Source organism: Macaca thibetana, chromosome 3 (assembly GCF_024542745.1).
Source record: "Macaca thibetana thibetana isolate TM-01 chromosome 3, ASM2454274v1, whole genome shotgun sequence".
Taxonomy (NCBI): domain Eukaryota; kingdom Metazoa; phylum Chordata; class Mammalia; order Primates; family Cercopithecidae; genus Macaca; species Macaca thibetana.
Window position 1 is genome coordinate 29,516,100 of NC_065580.1, and position 26,401 is coordinate 29,542,500.

Genomic DNA, 26,401 nt, shown 5'->3' on the forward strand with positions numbered 1-26,401 from the left:
GCCTGGGCGACAAAGCGAGACTCCATTTCAAAAAAATAAATAAAATAAGCTGAGTCTTTAAGCACATACCAAATTACTTCCTTGGCTTTTAAAAGACAAACATTTTGAGTAATCATACACTTATGATTCTGCATATGTTCATAGCAGGCAGAGAAAGCGAATGCAGTAAAAACAGCAATCTAAATGTAAAGGAAAGCACACAATACTTGGTGGTGAATGGAAGACAGAATAAAAATATTAACCTTTTATAACCTAGACAATATGTAAGTTGAGTACTGGTGTCAGAAGGTAGAATATAAAAAGAGGAACGTGAAGGGGGTACTTATAATCCCATTTTCCAAAATGGCAAATTAAGAGGCCCTACAGGAAGTTGATGGATCAAAAAATTAAAGTTTATCATTTAAAATTATAAAGATGATTAATAAATGACTTTCAAAGTAATATAAATACAAAATAATGACAGGGTAAAAAAGTGAGTTAAATTCTCATTTTTCACATCAAAAAATTCACAGATAACGTCTAAAGTTGATAAATCAAGGAACAAAAGTCTAAACGTATTATTTAGCCTTATGGAAGTAACCACAAGGGAAGCAAAAAACAGAAATAGTGAAATAGTTTTTAAAGGCTGTCTCTGCATAGTAGGACTGGATGGCCAAGAAAAAGGAAGAGGCAGGAGGCTTATGGTTTATTCATCCTAAGGTCTCCATGGCTCTGTGATTTGTTAGGATGTACAAATAACACCCTGATAAAGATTGGCTGAAAAGTCTGGAACTGTTTACTTTGGTTTCCCAAATGATATAATCTTACCTTGATAACTGGTCAAATCCAGCTGTCCACAGAGCATTCCTTTAACCAGAGGCAAACCTAAAATGCTTAAGACTTTGGAGACTATCCAGTTTGATGTTCTCATTTTCCAAATTGTGACCAAGAAAGACCCAGTGAGTTACCGAAAGTCACATCTCTAATTGGTGGCAAATCCAAAACTTGAACCCCTATCTCCTGCTTCTCAATCAAGTGTTCCAGCTGCTCCATCAGAGACCCACCCTTTGTACCCGAGCACAGTCTCCCGTCATTACTTGCTTGGGCTCCTTAACTGCTAATGTAAGCTATTATGTATTAATTAAGCTATTAATTATTAATCTTCAAGCCAAAATTTGGGTTTTACTGGGGGTACAGCGAATTTGGGTTTTGTCTTTTATTTTATTTTATTTCATTTTATTTTTTTTGAGACAGAGTCTCACTCTGTTGCCCAGGCTGGAGTGCAGTGGCGCGACCTTGGCTCACTGCAACCTTCGCCTCTAGGGTTCAAGTGGTTCTCCTGCCTCAGCTTCCCAAGTAACTGGGATTACAGGGATGCATCACCACACCCAGCTGATTTTGCATTTTTAGTAGAGACAGGGTTTCACCATGTTGGCCAGGGTGGTCTCGAACTCCCAACCTCAGGTGATCCACCCACCTCGGCCTCCCAAAGTGCTAGGATTACAGGCATGAGCCACCGCGCCTGGCCAGGGTTTTAAGAGGCAGGGTCTCACTCAGTCACCCAGGCTGGAGTGCAGTGGTGCAATCATGGCTCACTGCAGCCTTGACCTCCTGGGACCCTCCTGCCTCAGCCTCCCGAGTAGCTGGGACTACAGACGTGAGCCACCATGCCCAGCTAATTAAAAAAATTTTTTTGCAGGGACCAGGTCTCACTATGTTGCCAGGCTGATCTTAAACTCCTGGGCTCATGCGATCCTCCTACCTTGGCCTCCTAAAGTACTTGGATTACAGGCATGAACCAGAGCATCCAGCCTTGAATTTGTATTATAAAATGATATGTATGTTAAATTGATTTTTCAAACTATACCTGTGGCCACCCATCCTGGTCCCTCTAATACATCTGTTCCCTCCACCCTCAACCCCACCATCACTACCTTAGATAACACACAATAGCTACTTTGAGAGCTGGTTCCCGCAAACTGAGTGGCCTGACAGCATGATTCTCAGCCACAGGAAAAAATGCAGTTCATAAAGTTGCCAAAGTAGTCTTGTGAAGCTACAGTCTTCTGTGAGCACCAGAGTGTCCAACTGACTTTATGTTCTTCCTCACCTATATTAACCTGTTTAGCTAACTATCCATTCCCATTTTCAGTAGATGGAAAGAGAAAAAAATTACTTTTTTTAAAAAAGGGGGGTGGGAGGGCACAGTGGCTCACGCCTGTAACTCCAGCACTTTGGGAGGCTGAGGCAAGCAGATCACCTAGGCCAGGAGTTCGAGACCAGCATGGCCAGCAGGGTGAAACCCCGTCTCTACTAAAAATACAAAAATTAGCCGGGTGTGGTGGCACACACCTGTAATCCCAGCTACTCGGGAGGCTGAGGCAGGAGAATGGCTTGAACCCAGGAGGTGGAGGTTGCAGTGAGCTCCAAGATCATGCCACTGCACTGCAGCCTGGGCAACCCAGCAAGACTCCATCTCAAAAAAAAAAAAAAAAAAAGGGTTGGGGGGACAAGGGGCTGACTTTTTAAGGAAAATGGAGAATTGGGCATACCATTTTTATGTTTGCATTAAATCAATTTATAAAAATTATTTTAAATTGAATTTTAAAAGGTATGAAAATCTGTACAGATAATTATTTATATAAATTTAGGAAGAAGGAAACAACAAACTGTAAAACTGGAACCACGCCAATTACTGAAATCAAGTGTATACAGAGGAGTCAAGATCAGGTCGGGTGTGGTGGCTCACGCATGTAAGTAATCCCAGCACTTTGGGAGGCCGAGGTGGGCGGATCATGAGGTCAGGAGTTCGAGAAGAGTCAAGATCAAATAACCAAAATCCCCATAAATTGTCAGGAGTTTGAGAGCAGCCTGGCCAAAATGGTGAAACCCCATCTCTACTAAAAACACAATAATTAGCCAGGTGTGGTGGTGCCCGCCTATAATCCCAGCTACTTGGGAGGCTGAGGAGGGAGGATCACTGAAGCCCTGGAGGTCGAGGTTGCAGTGAGCAGAGGCTGTGACACTGCACTGCAGCGTGGGGGACAGAGTGAGACCCTGTCTCAAAAAAAATTCCCATATTTACTTTGTGAGTTAATTCATTGAGATTAACTGTATCTTGAATTACTTACAAAATTAAATTTAGGATGCCATATAATCAAAATTACAGGCACAGTAGTAAGAAGGAAAAAAAAAATCACATTAGAATCCTACAGAAGGATGTTAAAGTAAAAAAGCATATTATATTTCAAGACTAAAACAAACAAAATGTATAAAGTAATTGAACATAAAACTAAAATGCCTTTACCTAAAACTAGGCATAACATCTCCATTTTAGAATTTAAGTCTATAAAAGATATCACTAAACTCATAGAAGGAGGGGAGAAATGCTACCTAAGTTCCTAAAGAAATCAAAACTACCTAAATAACATTTACACTATATTTCCTGTTTAAAAAAACCCATCACCAAAATTTTTCCATGACTACTACCAATGTTGCCATTTAGAACAAGTATAAGCTAGAGAAGAATTATCCTATAAGAATAAAAAATATTTTTCTCAAAAGCACTTTCTCAATGTAATGTTTGATAAAATTCTCAAAAACAGAAGGGGAAAAGAGGCCATCAAATGTAATTTACCATACCCACATTTATCAGCAGCTACTCGGTCCTGGGCACAATGGATGTCCTGCAGCTGGCTGTCAAACCATCAAAAGCTGCTCATCATCCACCTTCCTAGTCTCTTAGAACTAAGCTCACTTGGGTCAAAACAAGTCAACCGCCTTTCTCACCAGCAGTAATATGCTGGAATAAAGTGTCAAGTATAATTCTGGCTGCCAAGATTTTGTTCTGAAGAACAGACTTGTAACTATGAAAGGGGACATTAAATTAGAGCTATTGTCTGAAAGAAAAGGGCAATCTGTATCTGTAGCTTGACTGGGATAACACAGGTCTTGATCTGTAGTCAAACCAGAGGAAAAGGAAGCAACCAGAAAAAAATAACACATATCACAATCCCCAAAAAGTGAACTATTGGAAAAAAAAAAAAAAAAAAAAGTGTGCCAGTAGCAATGTACAAATAAAACTAGGGTCATACTTTGGAATAGATTCCATGTGCTGTGCAACAAGGAATATTAACCCCTGGTACAGAGAAATATCACAGAAGCCTTAAAGCAGAGGTGTCCAATCTTTTGGCTCCCCTGAGCCACATTGGAAGAATTGTCTTGGGCCACACATAAAATGTACTAACACTAATGATAGCTGATAAGCTTAAAAAAAAACAAAAAAGAAAATCACAAAAAAATCTCATAATGTTTTAAGAAAGTTTATAGGCCGGGCGCGGTGGCTCACGCCTGTAATCCCAGCACTTTGGGAGGCCGAGGCGGGCGGATCACAAGGTCAGGAGATCGAGACCACGGTGAAACCCCGTCTCTACTAAAAATACAAAAAATTAGCCGGGCGCGGTTGTGGGCGCCTGTAGTCCCAGCTACTCGGGAGGCTGAGGCAGGAGAATGGCGTGAACCCGGGAGGCGGAGCTTGCAGTGAGCCGAGATCGCGCCACTGCACTCCAGCCTGGGCGACAGAGCGAGACTCCGTCTCAAAAAAAAAAAAAAAAAAAAAAGAAAGAAAGTTTATGAATTTGTGTTGGGCCACATTCAAAGTCATCCTGGGCCGCATGCAGCTTGTAGGCTGCGGGTTGGACAAGCTTGTCTTAAAGGATGAAATAGATTTATGTGTACTGACACACAAAAAAATCCATAAAACGATGGAAATTGAAAACAACAGGTTATAAAATCTGCTAGAATGAGTGTGGTCTCATTTTTTTAAGTGTAAATAAATATGGTTGTGGCCAAACAAAATAATCTCGAAAGATATACTAAAACTATTAAGGATACTTTTTATCTATGCAAAATAGAATTACGGATTATAAAAACTTTATTTCTGCTTTATAGATTTATTTCTCCCTTCAAAATAATAAGAATGTGATTACTTTTATAACCATTGTTACGCCCAGGTTTGAGAAAGAAAAGACAAACCGCATAAGCTCTTCCTCCTTTTACCAAATGAAATACCAGAGGCCTCCAAACTCATGAAATCAAGGACACATACGGACTTTCCAAGTTGCCCAACATCCTCTGGGAGCCATTTTCTTCCTTGTTTGCTTTTTTGCAGGGGTTTTCAATGAATCTTTTTTTTTTTTTTTAAAGCAGAGCTTTTTCTTTAAGCAGAATCCTGTACAGAACCTCAAAATGTAAGATAACCGTAGAATTTCTTCTATTGAAGGGGATGGGAATGCAGACAGCTAACGCCATTGATTCTCCTCACCACTCAGAACTCTAGAGCACAAGTGGAAACACTGTGATTAATCCAAGTATTTCATTGTACAGTTGGGATACTGAGGCCCAAGGATTACTCTCCTGGTTAAGCCCTGTCTTATTGACTGGTCTGTGAGTCATTTTACTTACTAGGCATTATAGACACAGTAACTGGGGCCTGCAAGGTTTTCAAATACATACTAAAAATTTAAGAGAAACTGAAAACACACAAATTGGCTCCAATAACTGTCAAAAAGAAAAAGAAACATAATGGTTCTTGAAGTTCAATATGATTCAAGCACTCCACACACCCTGGTAGCTTTGCAATGAATACGTTTTTCTATTGTCTGAGGTTTGTGTTTAGCCATACGCATCCATCGAAATAACACACACTAGAATCAGCTATTGAGAAAAGACAAGTAGAAGAAAAACAGCAGCAGAGAGATAGCTTTCGAAACTGAAAAGAGACAGAAAAGATACATTTATCAAATTCCCCAAAGACCCCAATGGCTTAATGAGCATAATCTAATAAGATAAATGTTCACAGGCATAAACATAATCATTCTAAACTTTGTTCTAAAAAAAACCCATTGAAAGGCCAGGTGCAGTGGCTCATGCCTGTCATCCCAGCACTTTGGGAGGCCAAGGCAGGCAAATCACCTGAGGTCAGGAGTTTGAGATTAGCCTGGCCAACATGGTGAGACCGCCATCTCTACCAAAAATACAAAAATTAGTCGGGTGTGGTGGCACACACCTGTAATCCCAGCTATTTGAAAGGCTGAAACACAAGAATCACTTGAACCCGGGAGATGGAGGGTGCAGTGAGCCGAGATTACACCACTGTACTCCAGCCTGGGTAACAGAGTGAAACTCTGTTTCAAAAAAAAGGAAAAAAAAACCCACTGAAGAAAAACAGGATGATGCAGACTTGTGTCATCATCACAGAGAAAGTATAAGGATTCAGAAACACTGGCTCACAATAGTCTGGAAAAAAAGTATCACATGACAAGCAACATATGCACAATGTGAACAATGACCACTCCTGTACTTAGCCCTGGGCACTCCACTTTTAAAGGTATGAGAAAAACCCCGTTGTATTTCACTGGAACTATGAAAATGCTTAATTAATGAATAGTTAGAAAAATAAGTGTTTTGGCCGGGCGCGGTGGCTCAAGCCTGTAATCCCAGCACTTTGGGAGGCCGAGACGGGTGGATCACGAGGTCAGGAGATCGAGACCATCCTGGCTAACACAATGAAACCCCGTCTCCACTAAAAATACAAAAAAAAATTAGCCGGGCGTGGTGGCGGCGCCTGTAGTCCCAGCTACTCGGGAGGCTGAGGCAGGAGAATGGCGGGAACCCGGGAGGCGGAGCTTGCAGTGAGCCGAGATCGCGCCACTGCACTCCAGCCTGGGCGACAGAGCGAGACTCCGCCTCAAAAAAAAAAAAAAAAAAAAAAAAAAAAAAAAAAAAAAAAAAAAAAAAAAAAAGAAAAATAAGTGTTTAAATGCAAAGAAGGACTTCAGGAATCTCTCTCATAAAATATTAAAAGACCATTATGAGAAAGAGCAATTAGACTTAGTCTGTGACCCTAATTAAAAAAAAAAAAAAGAGGTAAGAAATTATGGTAAAATTCTGGTCAACAGATCATTTTTCTAACAGGGGTGTATAGACAAGAGTGTCTAGAAGCAGTGAGTTCTCCCATCACTAGATGTCCTCTTGCAAAACCGAGACAACCACTTGGGGGCACTGGAGACGTGGGCCTTGTATGCATCCTGACTCAAACTAGCAGGCAGAAAGAAAGGTAACAAAAAAATATTCCACCCCAGGAGAGTCTGAACCCTGGGGTCCAAAAGTGTTTGTTAGGAAGACTGTCTCAGGTCATTTGGATACAGACCCCAGATAAGACTGGATACAGTCCTTGCCCTTCTCCTGGAAGAACAGAATCTATTGATATTCTGCTGCAGTTGGGGGTATGTACAAATGTACATACAAACAGAAATACACAAATAGTATGAAGCTAGCCTTAAGCAAAGGCTTGGTCCTCTTTAAAGAACTGTTAACACTCCCAAAGGTGGTGTGCTTAAAAAACAAATAAACAAGCAAACAAAAACTGTAACAGTAGAAGCTGAAGAGCTCTCCCAGAGAAAGGTAGGAAAAAAACCAAAACTGTTCTGCTATCATAGTCTTAAAACATTTTATACAGCTGCCCTATAATTAACAAATTACAAAGGAAAGCAGGTTTTATTAACGTATTGTTTCCCTTTTCCCATCTCTGAAGATTATATTCTATACAGTCAAATTAATGCTCCAACAATACCTTACTTAATGCTACAATCTCAACCATCCCCAACAGCCCTAGAGACCCTGAGAAAGGACTTGGACTTGTTTTACTTTGCCTTTTAAATTTGTACACTATTCCAACAAATGTAGTCCTCTGATTTCTGAGGACAAAGCAGAAGTGGTAAAGCAAGATGAAGAGAGTAAAAACGTAAGCAAAAAGAAAGATAGATAAAGAAAAGAGAAAGCAAACAAGAACAAGCAAAGTACAACCAGCAGGTATTATTTATGTAGGGACAATCAGCGCCACAGACCTCAATTGCTTGTAATCCTATCACAGGGCAAGCATTCCATTAATATATCTGAGTAAGGTGTTTTTGAAAAACACATTAGCAACCTAAAAATATATACATCAGCCACTTTGGAAACCTGTTTGGCAATTTCTTATAAAACTAAACATACTCTTACCATAGGATCCAACAATTGCACTCCTTGATATTTACTCAAATATGCTGAAACTTAGGTCCACACAAAAACCAGCACACAAATAAATATTCACAGCAGCTTTATTCACAATCGCTAAAACTTGAACACAACCAAGATGTCACTCAGTATGTGAATGATAAGCTTGTGGTACATTCATACAGTGAAATATTATTCAGCATTAAAAAGAAATGGGTTATCAAGCCATGAAAAGTTATCAAGCCATTAAATACATATTGCTTAGTGACAGAAGCCAATCTGAAAAGGCTACATTTGTATGACTCCAACCATAAGACATTTTTGGAAAAGGCAAAACTATGGAGACAGTTAAAAAAAAGTTGTCAGAGGTTAGAGAAAGGAGGGAAGACGGGAGCACCAAGAGACTTTTGGAGCAGTGAAACCATTCTGTATGATTATATATTAGTCAAACTGCACAGACTGCACAAACACACAGAATGAGTTTGAATATAAACTATGGACTTCTGTTAATATTGGTTCATCAACTATAACAGATCTACCACACAACAGCAAGATGTTAATAAAGGAAATGGGCAGGAGAGGATATGGTAACTCTGCATACTCTCCACTCCATTTTTCTATAAAGCTAAAAGTGCTCTTAAAAAAAAAAAGTATATATATTTTTAAATACACAAGTAAAAAAAAATATTCCCTTAAAAAAATCACAGTCAAAGTGGGGTACAGGGATTCCAGGCATGGTCAGGAGCTCCTCCAATCTAAATCACCACAGCCTGCTGTTATATAATTCTGAATACTTTCACAGATTTATAGTTTATATATTATAAATTTGTTACATATAGTTTATATATATTTATTCTTAAAGTACAGTTGTAAGTATATACACACACACATCACTTATAGTTAATAAATGTGGTTATCTAGTGCTGAATACATCTGAACGTAAAGCGTGAGCAGTGGTGGAAAAAGACTGAGAAGTCAGGAGAGTGGGTCAGCTGCATCCAATGAAGATTCCATGTTGCTGGCGGAGGTCTCCCCCTACTGCCACTGGTTGAGAGAAATGCCTCAGACTGCTGCTTCTTCACTTTAAACAATAGTTTGGTGGAGCTCTTGTTTGCCAACAGTAGCCTATGGTGGCACTTGTCTTAAATTGTGTATCATGCTTTTCCTGCTCCCTCCCTGCAGTGGCATAGCATATTAATAAAGATCTAACTAAAAAGTGCACAAGAATTCAAAGGCACCTAGAACAAAAGGAGTCACAAAACAGTTCAGTAATCAGTGCTTTCCACAGTGACATTGAGTTGCCAAGAAAAGATAAAATTACAAGCACACCACAGTATTCTGGCTTAATGAGCACAGAAATACTTGTAGGCTTCTTTTTATTTTTCTTTTTTCCCATAAAAAATGGTTAAAACCAAAACAGTACTTAACATTTAAAGAGATAAGCATCACCTATCTGGAAAAGCTGTTTACTAGAAAAATCTCATATAAATTTAAAAGCATGTTCAGTAACACAGCCTCTTTCCAGATGCCACTTCTACAGTGTCTGCATACTAAGAAACAGACTATCAATATCTGGTATAGGTAGTAAATTTACCAAGTATGTCTGATATATAATGCTCATTCATTTTCTTTCCCCGTTTTCAACTAAGAATCAATTAAAATGGGATTACAGGCTTTATGAAGCTTTTTTGCAATCTTATGTAATCCTTAAAACTGGGTTCCTTTTATATTAAAGGGTACCAAAAAATACATACATAAGTGGGAAGAGAAGAAGCAAAGGAAAAAAACAAAATATTGACTGTAGTATCTCTGGATAGGTGGGCTACAAATGTTTTATCATCTTCATACTTCCTTTTATTACTAAAATTCCCTATAAAAAACATTTATTACTTTCACACTCCATTATATCAAATATCTACAGCATCTAAAATAAGTAAACTATAACTACATGTACCAATAAAGTTTAACCTCTTATACAAAGCTTAAAAACATATAAAACAATATTATACTTTTTAGTTTTCCCTGCAACCCAAACATTGTTATTTTTTTTCCAGTGGATACATATACATACAGAAAACGTTTATAAAAATGCAGGGAGAGAATAAATATCAAATTGAGAATAATGGTCACAGCTGGGAAGGGAGGGGACTAGGATGGGGAAGGGGTGCCCAATTAGCTTCAACAGTAACTTTTTATTACTTTAGGTAGTAGGTATACAGAATTTATTATATTGTCCTATGTCTTTTTTTTTTTTTTTTTTTTGAGACGGAGTCTCGCTCTGTCGCCCAGGCTGGAGTGCAGTGGCGCGATCTCGGCTCACTGCAAGCTCCGCCTCCCGGGTTCACGCCATTCTCCTGCCTCAGCCTCCCGAGTAGCTGGGACTACAGGCGCCCACAACCGCGCCCGGCTAATTTTTTGTATTTTTAGTAGAGACGGGGTTTCACCGTGGTCTCGATCTCCTGACCTTGTGATCCGCCCGCCTCGGCCTCCCAAAGTGCTGGGATTACAGGCGTGAGCCACCGCGCCCGGCTGTCCTATGTCTTTTATGCCTATAGTATTTCAAAAATTGTTTAAAGTGGCAACTACTGGAGTCATACCAAAAATAGTAGGACTTAACCCTAATCTCTTCAAACTACTTAAATGGTTTTACAGTACTGAGTAAATCAGAGATAAACATATCTATTATAATAAGAAAATTATTTTAAGAGACAGGGTCTTGCTCTGTCACCCAGGCCGGAGTGCAGTGGCATGATCACACCTCACTGTAGCCTCAAACTCCTGGGCTCAAGCAATTCTTCAGCCTCAACCTCACAAGTAGCTGGGACTGTGTGCACATCACCCATGCTCAGCTAGTTTTTAAAATTTTTTTAGCAATGCAGTCTTGCTATGTTATAGCCCAGGCTAGTCTCGAACTACTGTCCTCAAGCAGTCCTCTTGCCTTAGCCTCCAAGTAGCTGGGATTGCAGACGCAAGCCACTGAGGCTGGCATATAATGAGAAAAGTTTTTGAGAAATTTAAAGCAGTTCTGAAGGTCAGCAGTCATGTATATTTATAAGCAAACAGCAATCTGAAATCTGTATTCCAAAAAATATGTGTAGCAAACATTCCAATCTATGCCTTACACACAGAACTGAAATTTAAATCTCTCCAGTAAACTTAAATACACACATTATTTTGGATATGCCTTTTTTTTTTTTTTAACACACTTATAACCCTGAAAGAAGATTTTTTACTTTGGTCAGTTTTAAACAGTCTTTTAAGAATATTATAAAAATAGGGTTAATTTCTGACTGGTATTTCCCAGGTTGGTGATTTAATATGATTTCTAACCATTCCTGGTTATCAGATGGCTTCAGTTTATCATCTTAAGATATGCTATGGTAAAACCAGGCTGAGGAAGTCCAAGGAAACACTGAATAGGCTTCTCCCTGAAAAACAAGTTCCCGGTCAGCCTCCATGGCTCACACCTATAATCCTAACACTTTAGGAGGCCAAGGTGGGAGAATTGCTTGAGCTAGGAGTTTAAGACCAGCCTGGGCAACATAGTGAGACCTTCTCTCTAGAAAAAATTTAAAAAATTAGTCGGGCATGGTGGCGCATGCCAGTAGTCTCAGCTACTTGGGAGGCTGAGGCGAGAGGATGGCTTGAGCCCAGGCATTCAAGACCAGCCCGGGTAGCACAGGGAGACCCCATCTCTACAAAAAAATTAAAAAGACAGGCATGGGTGGTGCACGCTTGTGATCTCAGCTATTCGGGAGGCTCAGGTGGAAGGACTACTTGAACCAGGGAGGTCAAGGCTACCGTGAGCAGTGATCACATCAGGGCAACAAAACGAGACCCTGTCTCAAAAAAAAAAAAAAAATTTAAATCAAGTTCCTTAGGAAGATTCAGAAATATTCAAGGATGTTAAGATGTCCCTGGGTCTCTTGCTATAGTCTCACTCAACTTTATGAAAAGCAAGTAAGCAAACTGATATAAGAAACCTCATGAAAATGTCCCACATAAAGGCAGAAACTTTGGCTCAAGTATTTTAAGTATCAACTTCAAAGTTATAATATTTTCATAATATAAAAAATTTTGCTCAAAACACCACATGAGTGTTTCATTTATTGGTCCTCAGCATTCGATATTGATTTAAAATCAATTTAGGACAAAAAGGAGGTCAAAGCTCAAAATGTCTACAAAATAATTTTTTTAGGTTAACATAAAACTGGTTTAAATATTCCAAGTATTTGAACTGATCAATCTTTTTATTAATCTACTTTCTTTAAATGAATAAATAAAAATACTCTGTTTTAAAGCAATGCCCTCACCCAATTTTACATTTTAACTTCTGTGAGGACAAAATAATCTGACAATTTACCCAGTGTAGTCAGACTCTTTCTTATTCAGGAAACCGCCTCTTCAAATCCAAAGAATATCAGGATTTATAGAAAACAAAGGTTTCCTCGGACTACGTCTTACAACAACAAAACAAGAAAGAAGCCCAACATATTACTTAGAAAGCAGAAGAGGAACAACAAAATGTATTTCTTAACTCACTATGGAAAATCAAAATGATTTGTTTTAACATTCACCTTCTATAATCCCTTTTGAAAAGACATTACTAGATCAAGCACAAGCAGAGACCTATTGAAATTTAAATTGGATGTTTGCTTTTCAGATCAGATCCATCCTAGTTGAGGATTCTCTGAGAGACCATTACAAATTTAAAGACACAAAAAGTAGAGGACTCATTAATAGGAGCCAGGCAAGGCTCAGACTGTTAGCTCTTTCTGTAAGTACTATCACCTTATATTTTGTTCTTTTATTTCATCATTTGCATTTACCAAGTGTGTATCATCCACATTCCATTTGTTCACTCTATTCTCACAAACGTCTACGGAAAAGCTGCCTGGATGGACGGGAGACTGCCTACATTAATTTTACTCACCAAGTTTTGTCCTGTTTAAATGTCAGCATACCACATTCATTAAACAAATATCCTTTGAGCACCTTTTCTGTGTAAAGTTCTGGACCAGGAACTGAAAGGGGATATTAGGATGATTAGTTCGACCCTCAAATAGCTTAACAGCAGTTCTCAAAGTAAACCACGGGACCCTAGGGGTCCTTGAGACTCTTAAGTGATCAATGAGGTCAAAATTATTTTCATAATAACTAAGATGCTATTTGCCCTTTTTCAATGCCTTTATATTTACACTTATGATGTAAAAGCAATGGTGGGGTCAAACTACTGACACTTAGCACAATTTAAGGTAACAGCACAAAACTATTAGTACTAGTAACCATTATATCTTTCATCTTCATATGCTCACAGTAAAAAGGAGAAAACAGTCCATTTTATTTAAGAATGTGCTTGATGAGAGTAAATATTATTAATTTTATTAACTCTTCTCCCCAGAGTTACGTCTTTTTACCATTTTGCGCTAACAAATGGAAAGTATGCATAAAGCACTTCTGTCGCATTCAGAAGTGTAATGGCTGTCCCAAAAAGCATGTGTGCGGGCCGGGTGCAGTGGCTCACACCTGTTATCCCTGCACTTTGGGAGACCAAGGCGGGCAGATCACCTGAGGTCAGGAGTTTGAGACCAGCCTGGCCAACATGGCGAAACTCCGTCTCACTAAAAGTACAAAATTCAGGTAGGCATGGTGGTGGCGGGCACCTGTAATCCCAGCTACTCAGGAGGCTGAGGCAGAGAATCGCTTGAACCCGGGAGGCAGAGATTGCAGTGAGCTGAGATGGCGCCACTGTACTCCGGTCTGGGTGACAAGAGCAAGATTCCATCTCAGGAAAAAAAAAAAAAAGCATGTGTGCCATGTTTTATGTTGCAAGCTGAATTAGCTGCTTTTTTTTTTCACAAGGAATACCATTTTTACTTTAAAGAGTGGCTGACAAACTATATTCTTCTTCAGACCTCGGTATTTGACAGACATTTTCTCAAAAATTAAAAGTGGGTCTGTCACTTCAAGGGAAACAACTGACAATATTTATTGCCAATGATAAAATTTGATATTTGAAGTGATAATTAGAATTTTGGAAAACTTGTGTCTGCTACAGTGAGCCTGATAGTTTTCCATTACTTAAAAGCCTTTTCTAATGAGATTGATGGTGGTGTTAAAGAATGTGATTTTTGTATCAATATTTGAAAGATCTCCATAAACTTGATGAATTAATATTTTCCAAATTACCAATAGATATTATGAAATCACGCATCAGTTAAAAGATCCATTCACAGGCCGGGTGCGGTGGCTCACGCCTGTAATTCCAGCACTTTGGGAGGCCGAGATGGGCGGATCACTGGGTCAGGAGATCGAGACCATCCTGGCTAACACGGTGAAACCCCGTCTCTACTAAAAAATACAAAAAAAAACTAGCCGGGCGTGGTGGCGGGCACCTGTAGTCCCAGCTACTGGGGAGGCTGAGGCAGGAGAATGGCGTGAACCCGGGAGGCGGAGCTTGCAGTGAGCCAAGATCGCGCCACTGCACTCCAGCCTGGGCGACAGAGCGAGACTCCGTCTCAAAAAAAAAAAAAAAAAAAAGATCCATTCATAGAGCATGATAAACAAATAGGTTTTAATGTAAGAGTACAGTTATTTCAGATTTCATATTGCAACTCATCTTTAAGAAACTACCACTGCTGAGTTTTAATACATCAAAGAATATCCACAATTATCTGAAAAGGCTCTTAAAATACTCTTCCAACCACATATTTGGTATGAGACCAGATCTTTTTATACTTTAACCAAAGGAACATACTACAGCAGACTGAGTGCAAAAGCAGATGAGACTTCAGCTGTCTTCTCTTAAGCCAGACATTAAAGAGATTTGCAAAAACTGTAAAATATCATGTTTCTCACTAAACTGTTCTTTGTTTTGAAAGTTATTTTTCATAAAATAGTAACATAATTAAAATATTAACTTTTTAACATGTACAGGGTTATTTTTAAATTAAGAAACATTTTAAAATTTTCTCAGTTTTAATTTCTAATACAGTATCAAAAGTTGTAACACACATAAATAAAAGCTATTGTATTTGGAGTCCTCAACAATTTTTATGAGAATAAAAGGGTCATGAGAGCAAAGATTAAGAACCACTGAGACGGGCGGATCATGAGGTCAGGAGATTAAGACCATCCTGGCTAACAAGGTGAAACCCTGTCTCTACTAAAAACCAAAAAAACAAAAAAATTAGCCGGGTGTGGTGGCAAGCACTTGTAGTCCCAGCTACTTGGGGGACTGAGGTAGGAGACTGGCATGAACCCGGGAGGCAGAGCTTGCAGTAAGCCAAGATCGCACCACTGCACTCCTGCCTGGGTAACAGAGCAAGACTCTGTCTCAAAAAAAAAAAAAAAAAAGAACCACTGGCTTAGAGTATAGTAAGAGAGAAAAAAACACAAATAATAATCCAAGGCAGAATGCGATGATTGCCAGAGTCCTTCCATTCTAGCTCTTCCTAAACTAGACCTATGCTACTTACCAGGCTCTTGAAATAATTTATTTAGCTCTGCTGTCAATATAATCAAAATGAGTCATTCAACAACCATGAGAAGGGTACAAGCAATACCAAGATAATGTGTTAAACTAATTTCAACTGATGGGTTTTTCTTTACTTGCTTTCTCAATAAGTGACCTGAATTAAAATTAGTGTTATTTCCCTGGTAGAAACTGAGTCAGCCTATAAGGACAATTCTTTCACAAAAGACTATGACAAGCACCTGTAGTCCCAGCTACTGGGGAAAACTAAGGTGGGAGGACTGCTTGAGCAGAGGAGGCTGAGGCTGCAGTGAGCTGAGACTGTGCTACTGCACTCCAGCCTGGGCAACAGATCCTGTCTCAAAAAAATTAATTAATTAATTAATTAATTAATTAAAGCACTTTCTGGAGAACCATATGCATATATGCTATCACTTGTGTTTTAAAAAGGGAAGGACACAAACACACAATTTCTGCTTAGCCCACCTGGAAGAATACGCAAGAAACTGGTAGTAGAGATGGTTTCCAGAAAGGGAAACTGGGAAACCCATTTTTCACTGTATTCCTTTTAACTATGTGCATGTAATTACTTATTAGAAACCACACTAACCTAGTCAGTTTTGAATATTTTTAAAATACCATTTCACCTACTTCTCTAGTCTTTTATATCAACTGCAAATTCCAAAAATACTAGTAGATATGAAAATCATTAGATGTACATTGGTCACTTTAGCAATGGATACACGTCACACTTGACAGAAGCATCAAAAGCAAGCTGTCCATCAACCTGAAGGTGATTAGCCATTGATTACCTGAAGGAGTACCTGATTTCCTGATTACAGGAGATTCAAGATGCATCCATCTGCCCAACATAATTGGTGTAGTTGCTACTTCTTTCCCTTTTTGTATTCATCACAGCATTTAAAAAATCTGATAGCACCATGGCCAGGCGCGGTGGTTCAAGCCCGTAATCCCAGCACTTTGGGAGGCCGAGACGGGTGGATCACGAGGTCAGGAGATCGAGACCATCCTGGCTCACGTGGTGAAACCCCGTCTCTACTAAAAAATACAAAAAACTAGCCGGGCGGGGTGGCGGGCGCCTGTAATCCCAGCTACTCGGGAGGCTGAGGCAGGAGAATGGCGTAAACCCGGGAGGCGGAGCTTGCAGTGAGCTGAGATCTGGCCACTGCACTCCAGCCTGGGTGACAGAGGGAGACTCCGTCTCAAAAAAAAAAAAAAAAGAAATCTGATAGCACCAAAGTAGGTAAGTTTAAATGGTCCTTTAAGTTACCCAGCGACATTAAATTCAGCATTCATTCAGCTCCTACTACTATACACTAGGCAGTATGACTTAATCTAATACTTGTAACACACAATGTAATATGTTAGAGGATGCCCTTGCATCTAAACACTTTAACTATCCAACATAAGTTCAATCACCAATGACAAAGATTTGGAGGTTTTAACCAACTCTAAGTTTAATGAGCCAGTCGTATGATGGGGCTACAGATAAGCCTAATTCAAACTTAGACTACCTCACAGTTGGCTAAATGGTGTCCAGAATGCAAAAAAATCGGAGCCACCGTAGTCTGTATTTATCAGACCAGCCCTACAACTCGTGCTGGTTCTAGGCCACACGGGATACTCACGGACTCTGACAGTAGTGCAACAGGGTCACAGTAGTTTGGTATGTCGAAGGCAACATTGAATGAGTTAGCTACCATGTGCCAAGTATTTACTATGAATTTTCCTTATATCTTCACAAATCAGTAATAAAGGCATTATTGTCCCTGTCTTAAAATTAAGGCAATTCAGCCAGGGATGGTGGCTCATGCCTGTAATCCCAGCACTGTGGGAGGCCAAGGTGGGAGGATCACTTGAGGCCAGGTGTCTGAGACCAGCCTGGCCAACACAGGAAAACCCTAAAACAAAAGAAAATTAAAATTTTGTCTCTAAAACAAAAAATTAAAACATGGGGCCAGGCGCAGTGGCTCATGCCTGTAATCCCAGCATTTTGGGAGGCCGAGGCAGGCAGATCACGAGCTCAGGAGATCAAGACCATCCTGGCTAACATGGTGAAACCCCGTCTCTACTAAAAATACGAAAAAATTAGCTGGGCATGGTGGCAGGCGCCTGTAGTCCCAGCTACTTGGGAGGCTGAGGCAGGAGAATGGCATGAACCCAGGAGGTGGAGGTTGCAGTGAGCCGAGATTGCACCGCCTGGACAACAGAGCGAGACTCCATCTCAAAAAAAAAAAAAAAAAAAAATTAAAACATTAGCTGGCCATAGTGGCGCATGCCTGTAGTCCCAGCTACTCAGGAGGCTAAGACAGAAAGATTGCCTGAGTCTAGGAGTTTAAGGCAACAGTGAGCCATGACTGAGCCACTGCACTCCAGTTGGGGAAAGAGAGCAAGACTCTGTTTCTAAATAACTAATAAATTTGAAAATAAATAAAATTAAGAAGATACAGACTCAGAAAGGTTAAGTAACATGCTCAAGGTAGCAAACTTAGTAAGTGGCATTAACAGAATTTAAGACCAGAGCTCCTATAGTGGGTTGAATGGTGGCTCCCAAAAAGATATGTTCACATGCTTACCACTGGCACCTGTGAATACTCATTTGAAGAAAAGTCCTCAGAGATGTAATTAAGGATCTTGAGATCATCCTGAATTATCTAGGTGGGTCCTAAATCCAGTGACAAGTGTCCTTTTAAGAGTGAAGCAGACAGAGATTACACGGAGAGGAGACAATGAGACCACGGAGGCAGAAACTAGAGTGACGTAGCCACAAGTCAAAGAATGCCACCAAAGGCTGGAAGAGACAAAGAACAGATTCTCCCCCAGAGCCTCCTGAGGGAGCACTACCCTGTGAACACTTTGATTCCAGACTCCTGGCCTCCAGAACTGTGAGAGAATACATTTCTGTTTCTTGAAACCACTAAATTTGTGGTTTTATGGCAGCCCCAGGAAACGAATGCAGTCCACAAACTCACTCTCTCCAGCATTCCCTACTACCTTCCCAAGGTTGAAGGATCTAGGGATATGTAAACTAAAATAGGGATGACTTGGACAATAAGGAAAATGAAAACTAGACTTGCTTTTGCAAGCCCTAGAGAACAGAGTAAAATCAGTAGGTAAAAATTTTAGGGATACCACTCAGGAGGCTGAGGCAGGAGGATCCCTTCAGCACAGGAGTCTGAGAGCAGCCTGGGCAACTCAGAGACCCTGTCTCCAAAGAAAAAAAAAAAGGTTCAGGGAGAAATTTCAGTTGGAAAAACTTTCCAACCATCCAAATATCTTAAAGACTAACCAGACTTTTGGTAGGTGGTTACGTTTCCTATCACTTGGATGTGTTCAAGGAGATACTGAAGACTTTTAACTTTGGAGAGCAGAGCTGTCTTAGATGATTTAGAATCTCTTCCCACCCTGAGTTCCTAAAATTATAAAATGTTAGATAGTACCACAAAAGCCTAAGTAAAATATCACAAATGAGTTTTGCAGGTTTCTACAATCATTCAAATAAATACTGCTTATTATGTATCAGGCACTGTGCTTGGTAATGAACACAAATACAGTATCTACTCTCATGAAGCTTACAATCTGGTGGGACAGACACATATCAAGCAATATGCAAACAAATGTAAAATTATATATATGACCACCTATAATGAAGGAAAAATGCAAAAAAGAGGGAGACCAGGTAAAACTTCCCTAAGGAAATGATGTTTGAGCAGAGACCTGATGGATTTAGTCATCCTTTGGTACCTGGGGGTGAATCAAAATCCATAGATGCTCATGTTCCCCTCAGTTGGGCCTCCACATCCACAGGTTCTGTATTCTCGGATAGAAAATACCATACCATGTGGCTACAAGATGGATTTCTTCAGAATGAAAGCAATCACTGTGGTGGATTCTCAAGTGAGAATTAGCTCTTGCTTTCATACCTTTCAGATATAGAAGTTTAAGAGACAAAAAGTTTGTACTTTTTATTCTCAGATTCTCTACCTCCCGCTATGTCTGGAAGATAGTGATTTAAGACTCTTGTCAAGCATACATTCTAAAAGCCCTTCTTTTGGAAAAGATCCTAATCTTTCAAAGTAGAAGGAAAGAGACTAAACAAGTTGGACTTTGTCATCGTCACCTCTACAGGCTTTACTATTCTTAGAAAATGCAGTCACTAAGAAACTATTTACCCTAGATTTGCTTTCCATTTTGTATAAAAAATAAAAACAAAAATCAGCTACCAGAGGGATTAAAAACAGAATTAAATGAATAGGCAGGAAAATTGGGGTATACTACCAGCTCTAAATAGGATTTCACCGTATAAAATCTTTAAGAAAGATACCTTTGAGAAAGTTCGTTATTCTTTACACAGAATTAGAATCATATATATCACGTATTTCACTGAGTATGAGAGTTGGATTACACAGCATTTTGAATATTTATATTTTATGTACACAAAATCTTTTGAATTCCCTAGAGATAATGCAAAAAAAAAAAAAACAAAAAAAACCCAGGTATTTTTACCACTACTGTATTATAGTATTGCTGCTACTAATACTTCATGTGCTGACAACTGGAGTAACTCAGAAGGTCCCAGGGTGAAATAAAAGACCAATGCTATCCTGAGACCAGGTTCTTCACTTCAGAAACTATCCTGCAAATAGAAATCTTCGCTCAGGAAGTATCATGGCAGAGTGGAGAAAAAGCAAGTTAATATGTGAACGAAATCGAGGTTAACCCAGGATTTAGCTTTCATTCTGCACTAAGTAAGCTTCATGGGCAAGCCCTTTACACCCTTACTCCAAGTTACCCTTACCTCAGCAAAACCATAAAGAGTATGAAAGTAAGCATTTCCTCAACAAATATGTATTAGAAGAGAAAATTTAAAAGTATCTTTTACGTTTCATTAAAAGAAATGGATCTGTAACTGTCCCATTAAGAATGTTTCAAGGTAAAAGTAAATTGATAGTGTGAATATGTATTGTGCATATCCATGTGTGCTTAGAAAAATATCTAAACCAGCTGGTCGCAGTGGCTCAAGCTGGTAATCCCAGCACTTTGGGAGGCCAAGGTGGCGGATCACCTGAGGTCAGGAGTTCAAAACTAGCCTGGCTAACATGGTGAAACCCTGCCTCAACTAAAAATGCAAAAATCAGCTGGGCATGGTGGCAGGCACCTGTAATCCCAGCTACTCAGGAGGCTGAGGTGGGAGAATCACTTGAACCTGGGAGCTGGAGGTTGCAGTGACCCAAGATTGTGCCAGTGCACTCCAGCTTGGGCAACAAAGTGAGACGCTGTCTCAAAAAAAAAAAAAAAGAAAAACATCTAAACCATGCATATTAAAATATCTTTGTATTATAGAATTATTTTTAATTTTCTTCCATTTTTCCACAATGAACACATGACATACCTTTTTCCATTAAGAGAAAAATAGATTTATTGTTCAGCATGTAACACAGACTTAGAATCAATTTTGGAAGAAATTTTAATTTAGAAGAAAATTTAAATATTATTTCTGTCCTCCTTTTTCAAATGGGGAAAAAGGCCCAGTAAAGATAAGTAACTTGCCTATCCAAAATCTGACAGTGAAGTCATTAGGGCCGTAATTGTACTATCTGTATTTATGTTTATTTTTTTCTGCTCATAAAAGCTAACGCATGTTCATTAAGGATAACTTGAAAAACAATGGAAGGTACAAGAAAGAAAATGAAAATCACCTATAAGCTTATAGACCAAAGATAACCACTAATGGCGGGTGCTTTTCTTCTAAATTTTTCACTACAATATATTTTGGCCAGGCGTGGTGGCTCATGCCTGTAATCCCAGCACTTTGGGAGGCCAACGTGGGCAGATCATGAGGTCATGAGTTCAAGACCGGCCTGACCAACATGGTGAAACCCCGTCTCTACTAAAAATACAAACACTAGCCCAGCGTGGCGGCGGGTGCCTGTAATCTCAGCTACTCAGGAGGCTGAGGCAGGAGAATCGCTTGAACCCAAGAGGCGGAGGTTACAGTGACCCAAGATCGTGCCAGTGCATTCCAACCTGGGTGACAGGGCAAGACACCATCTCAAAAAACAAAACAAAACAAAACAAAAAAATATATATATATACACAGAGAGAGAGAGAGAGACAGAGACAGAGGGAGAGAAACTTAAAATAATAGAGCCGAAAATTAAAGAAGACAACAATTTTAACACTTACTCACATTACCACATAATTCTGGTAACAGATCAGAATTAGTGCTTCTTTAGACTTAGCACCTACAGCTAGTTCTGGGGCAAGAGACTACTAGTTCTATGATGGTGTTCCATGATGTGTTCTTACTTAGCAAATCTTGGCTAGTTCTTTGATTTGTGAGCTATTTTTACAGGGAAGATCTGTTACCAAAAATTTTATTTCATAATTGTTTAATGAAAGAACGAACCAAAAAAAGTTCCCAAAGGAAAAGACAAAATACTCCATTCTATCTGGGCCCTCTTTGGAGATTTACTGAACGTAAAGATCATCCACAAACACAAGCTAATTACAAATCGCGTAACACAAGTTTAAGATTACCCAACATATTTATTCATATCATTCTTGTATTTACCAAGACTACTGGTAAAATAAATAAAAGTTGTAGACCCTCTCCCCAGAAAAACCACAAATTAATCCCAAGTGGTAGTAAGTTACTTTGAGGGTGGCAAGCAAAAGTTTAGATATCACTGCCCCAGAAACTAGGGCCTAGCTGACAAAACTGCCTCCTAATCTAATTTCAAAGACCCAAAGATTAGCAGCAGGAAGCAAAAATTACCAATTATCTAAAAATTCAGAAAGAAATATTTTGGAAATCAAGATCTAGTGAACACACAATGTGCTTAAATTTCTTAATTTTATTCACGACTTTAGAAATGTGAATGCCAGCAATTTCTTAGCATTAAATCATCTTGGATCTCAAAGTATTCCATAATCGCCCTATTTCAGAAAGACGCTACGAAAACCATCAACAGTATTTTCATTTCATGGTCAGAAAAAGTAAGGAGAAAATAAATGCCTTGCCCCATATCACTAGATTGAAATATTTGTGCATTTAAAATTTTTTCCAAAGCATAAGCAACACCTAACTTAAAAATGAATTTTTTCTGACAGATGAGCCAGCTTGGTAAAAAAATTTTTTTCCAACAAGCACAATCTATCAATCTGTTTTCTTTCAAAACACTTTCCCTTTAAAACAATAGTAATTTGGGCCTGGCGTGGTGGCTCACACCTGTAATACCAGCACTTTGGGAGGCCGAGGCGGGCAGATCACAACATCAGGAGTTCAAGACCAGCCTGTCCAATATGGTGAAAACCCATCTCTACTAAAAATAAAAAACTAGCTGGGCATGGTGGCAGGCGCCTGTAATCCCAGCTACTTGGGAGGCTGAGGCAGAAGAATCGCTTGAACCTGGGATACGGAGGTTGCAGTGAGCCAAGATCATGCCACTACACTCCAGTCTGGGCGACAGAGCAAGACTCTATCTCAGAAAAATAAATAAATAAATAAATAAATAAATAAATAATTTGATTCCCCTACCCCACAAAGCCTACTGTATCTACAGTGCATGAATAAACATAAACTAAGTGTGAGTCCTAGAGTATAAAAAAAACAAGGAATCCAGAGACTTGACAAAATGCTGAAATTGGTTAAGCTTTGCTTTGGCATTCCTCCTACCTTCCTTCTGGTGCTCCTACTCCCATTTCTAAGAAGTTCCTCATGTCTTTCCAAAGTTCTTCACCTGAGACACCTACTCAAGAGTTCTTTCCCTTGATCGATCTCACTTGTTGAGATAACTGATTTCAGCCAGCTAACACCCAACACTTGATTTAATCATTTAGTAAAGGTCCTTGACTTTGCTGTGTGTCAAGAGCCCCCTTGAAAATCTCATAAATGTTGTGGACCCTCTCCCCAGAAAAATCACACATGCACTCATACATAACTTTTCATACAATTTTAAGGGATTCAGGGTTACACAGCCAAAATATATGAACCCCAGAACCATAAAACACCAGGTTAAAAACCCCCTTATTTAATATATTAATATCACAAAACCTCAAAACTCTGCAAGAGTTATTTGTATTTTAAGACACTGTCAACTCAAATGAAATGTCCTATTCTCAGAATCTAAGACAATGTAAAAAAGACAAAAAACCCCCAAACAATATGGAGATTTTTAGCCAGCCTTGTCATTGGGGGTCATCTCCCAAAGCATTTAAGCTGCAACTCCCATGAGAGACATGGAGGAGCGGGACCTACTTCTAAGCATGGGTCTTCTACTAAGTTAGGTTCTGTAGGCCCTACCTCTGAATTTAGTAATGCTCTAGAAATCCATTCTGTCTAAACTATCATGGTTCCTAGCAAAACAATACATACATATGTATGCCAAGTCCAGTTTTTATCCCAATGAACTTTTTTTTTTTTTTTTTTTAAATAGATATGAGGTCTTGCTATGTTGCTCAGGCTGGTCTTGAAGTGCTGGGTTCAAGAGATCCTCTGGCATTGCCCTCCAAACCAATGAACTCCATGGTATTTCACGTGGTTAACTTCCCTGTCAGGATTCACTTAATCCCCCTCTTTAGCTTCTTCAACCCTATAATATTACCAGTTTAGCCATTCTTTCTCAACTTACTTCATAGGTTTCTATTCTTCTACTTGACCCTCAGATGGAGATGCTCTCCAAGGTTACCCTTAGTTTTTTTTCTTCACTCCTGATATGGTTAAGCATTCCTAATCCAAAAATTTGAAATCTGAAACGCTCCAAAATCTGAAACTTTCTGAGTGCTGACATGATGTCACAAGTGGAAAATTCTACACCTGATCTCAGGTGACATGCTGCAGTCAGAATGGAATCAAAACTTTGCTTCCTGAACAAAATTATTTAAAATATTGTATAGAACTGCATTCAGGTTGTAAAATGTATATGAAACACAAATGAATTTCAAGTTTAGATCTGGGCCCTATCTCCAGGGTATGTCACTATGTGTATATCAACATTACAAAGTCAAAAAAAACTCCAAAACATTTCTGGTCCTAAGCATTTTGGATAAAAGATACTCAATCTGTACTACTTTCTCTTTCTTTTTTATAGACAGGGCCTTACTCTGACAACCAGGATGGAGTGCAGTGGCCCTATCATAGCTTGCTACAGCCTCAAACTCCTGGGCTCAAGTCATCCTCCAGCCTCAGCCTCCTGAGTAGCTGGGACCACAGGTGGCTACCACTATACCGGACAAATTTTTTAATTTTTGTAGAGACAGGGTCTCGCTATGTTGCCCAGTCTGGTTTTGAACTCCTGGCATCAAGTGATCCTCTGCATTGGCCTCCTAAAGTGTTAGGATTAGAGGTGTGAGGCACTATGCCTGGCTTTCTGCAGTTTCTATATGGCATTATACTGATGAATGCAAATCCCCTTATTGATCCCAATGCCCCCTTGAGCTCCAGTCCAAAATCCATGTACTTACTTGACATTTCTTGATTCCCAGATATCTAAATACATCTGGAATCATACTCTATTACCTTCCTCCTCAAATTCTGTTCTTCCTATACATTCCCTATCTTAAAGGCATCATCATCACCCACTAACCAAACTATAATTTTTAACTCCCCTTAAGTCAATTGTCACCCAAATCTGACAACTGTGAAGTAAAAATTATCCCCAGAATCTATGTCCTTTTACACTACAATTTAATACTCTCACAAGTCTCTAATCCAATCTTCACATGTCATCTTTTTAAAAACCAGAGTGGATGTCCTACTCAAACCTCTTATGGTCCCTAAATGCCTATAGAATAAAGTTCACACTCATGAGCATGGAATTACAAACTCTTCCCAACACGGCCACAACCTTATCAGTTTCACTTTCCACTATTCTCCAAGTAAAGCAAAATCCACTTGCTAGTTCTCAAATCAGACTACTGATGCCCTTCCTCTCAGCCTCTCTTCTCCATCAGTAATGCAGCTACTCGCCCTACCAAGTCCTACTCAAACTTCCCCTATATGAAAAGTCTTCCCTAACCTCACTTTTCTCTGTGTATCATTCTCCTCTTCCTAGAAGGAATTTCTCCCTCCTCCTATAATCCCACACCACTCTGTTTACTCTATTTTGGTTCTCTAGAAGTTATAACATAGCTGGTTGAGCCCATACCTTTCTGCCCTACATGACAAGGCCCAAGATTTGTTACTCTAGCACCTAGCACATGCCCAGCATGTGGTGTGTCTTTAATCATTGTCAGGTGAATGAGTGGCAAAACTCCAAAGTGAGAATACACTTAAGGAGGTTATTTCTCAATGGGGAAAATGCTTCACTCTCCTTTGAACATAAAGCAAGAATCAGGTCCCCTAGTCCCCAACTCCCAATTTCTAGTCCACTGCTCAAATAGATTTAAGCAATGTTTCATGGGGACATTTCCTCATTTCCCCTTGTTCTTTGTAGGTTTAGCTGCCAGCCTAACCACATTAACATTCAGTAGCAGCAACAAAACAGACTCTTAAAGTTCTAAGACTTTACAATTACCAACAGTAAAATACATGCTCTTTTTTAAAAAACCGTCTTAATATATATACATACAAAGCTCGTTCTTCATGAAGATTCAGAAAATGGCTTGGCATAGTTTATCCCAACAGGCACCACTTAAAAGAGTTCTTAAGAAAATGTCCACTTAAGATATCAGCCAAACTTTTCACATTTGTAACCACAGAAATCAGCATGCATGAATTAATCGAAATACTATGCTTACAAACAATGCAATTACTATAGGCTAAATCACCAAACTGATAATCCATTACAAAAGCAGCTCTTACAACTGTTTTTGAGAATATTTCCCCTAAAAAATTCCAGTGATCATCCCAACCTATAAAACTAGATTCTT

At 39.3% G+C, this 26,401-nt stretch overlaps 1 protein-coding gene across 7 annotated transcripts in view; it reads right to left on the bottom strand.

Moving 5' to 3' along the window:
• NRF1 (nuclear respiratory factor 1) overlaps positions 1 to 26,401 on the bottom strand; it is a 149,161-nt gene that overhangs the window by 117,524 nt on the left and 5,236 nt on the right. For 2 of the 7 annotated variants that reach the window (XM_050782537.1, XM_050782541.1), the window contains exon 1: positions 12,968 to 26,401. This exon is cut by the window's right edge. The exons of 4 other annotated variants lie outside the window; for them this stretch is intronic. The gene's annotated coding sequence lies outside the window, so the exon portion shown is untranslated. The remainder of the gene's footprint in view (positions 1 to 12,967) is intronic. One more of the 7 variants, XM_050782536.1, reaches the window with a different exon arrangement.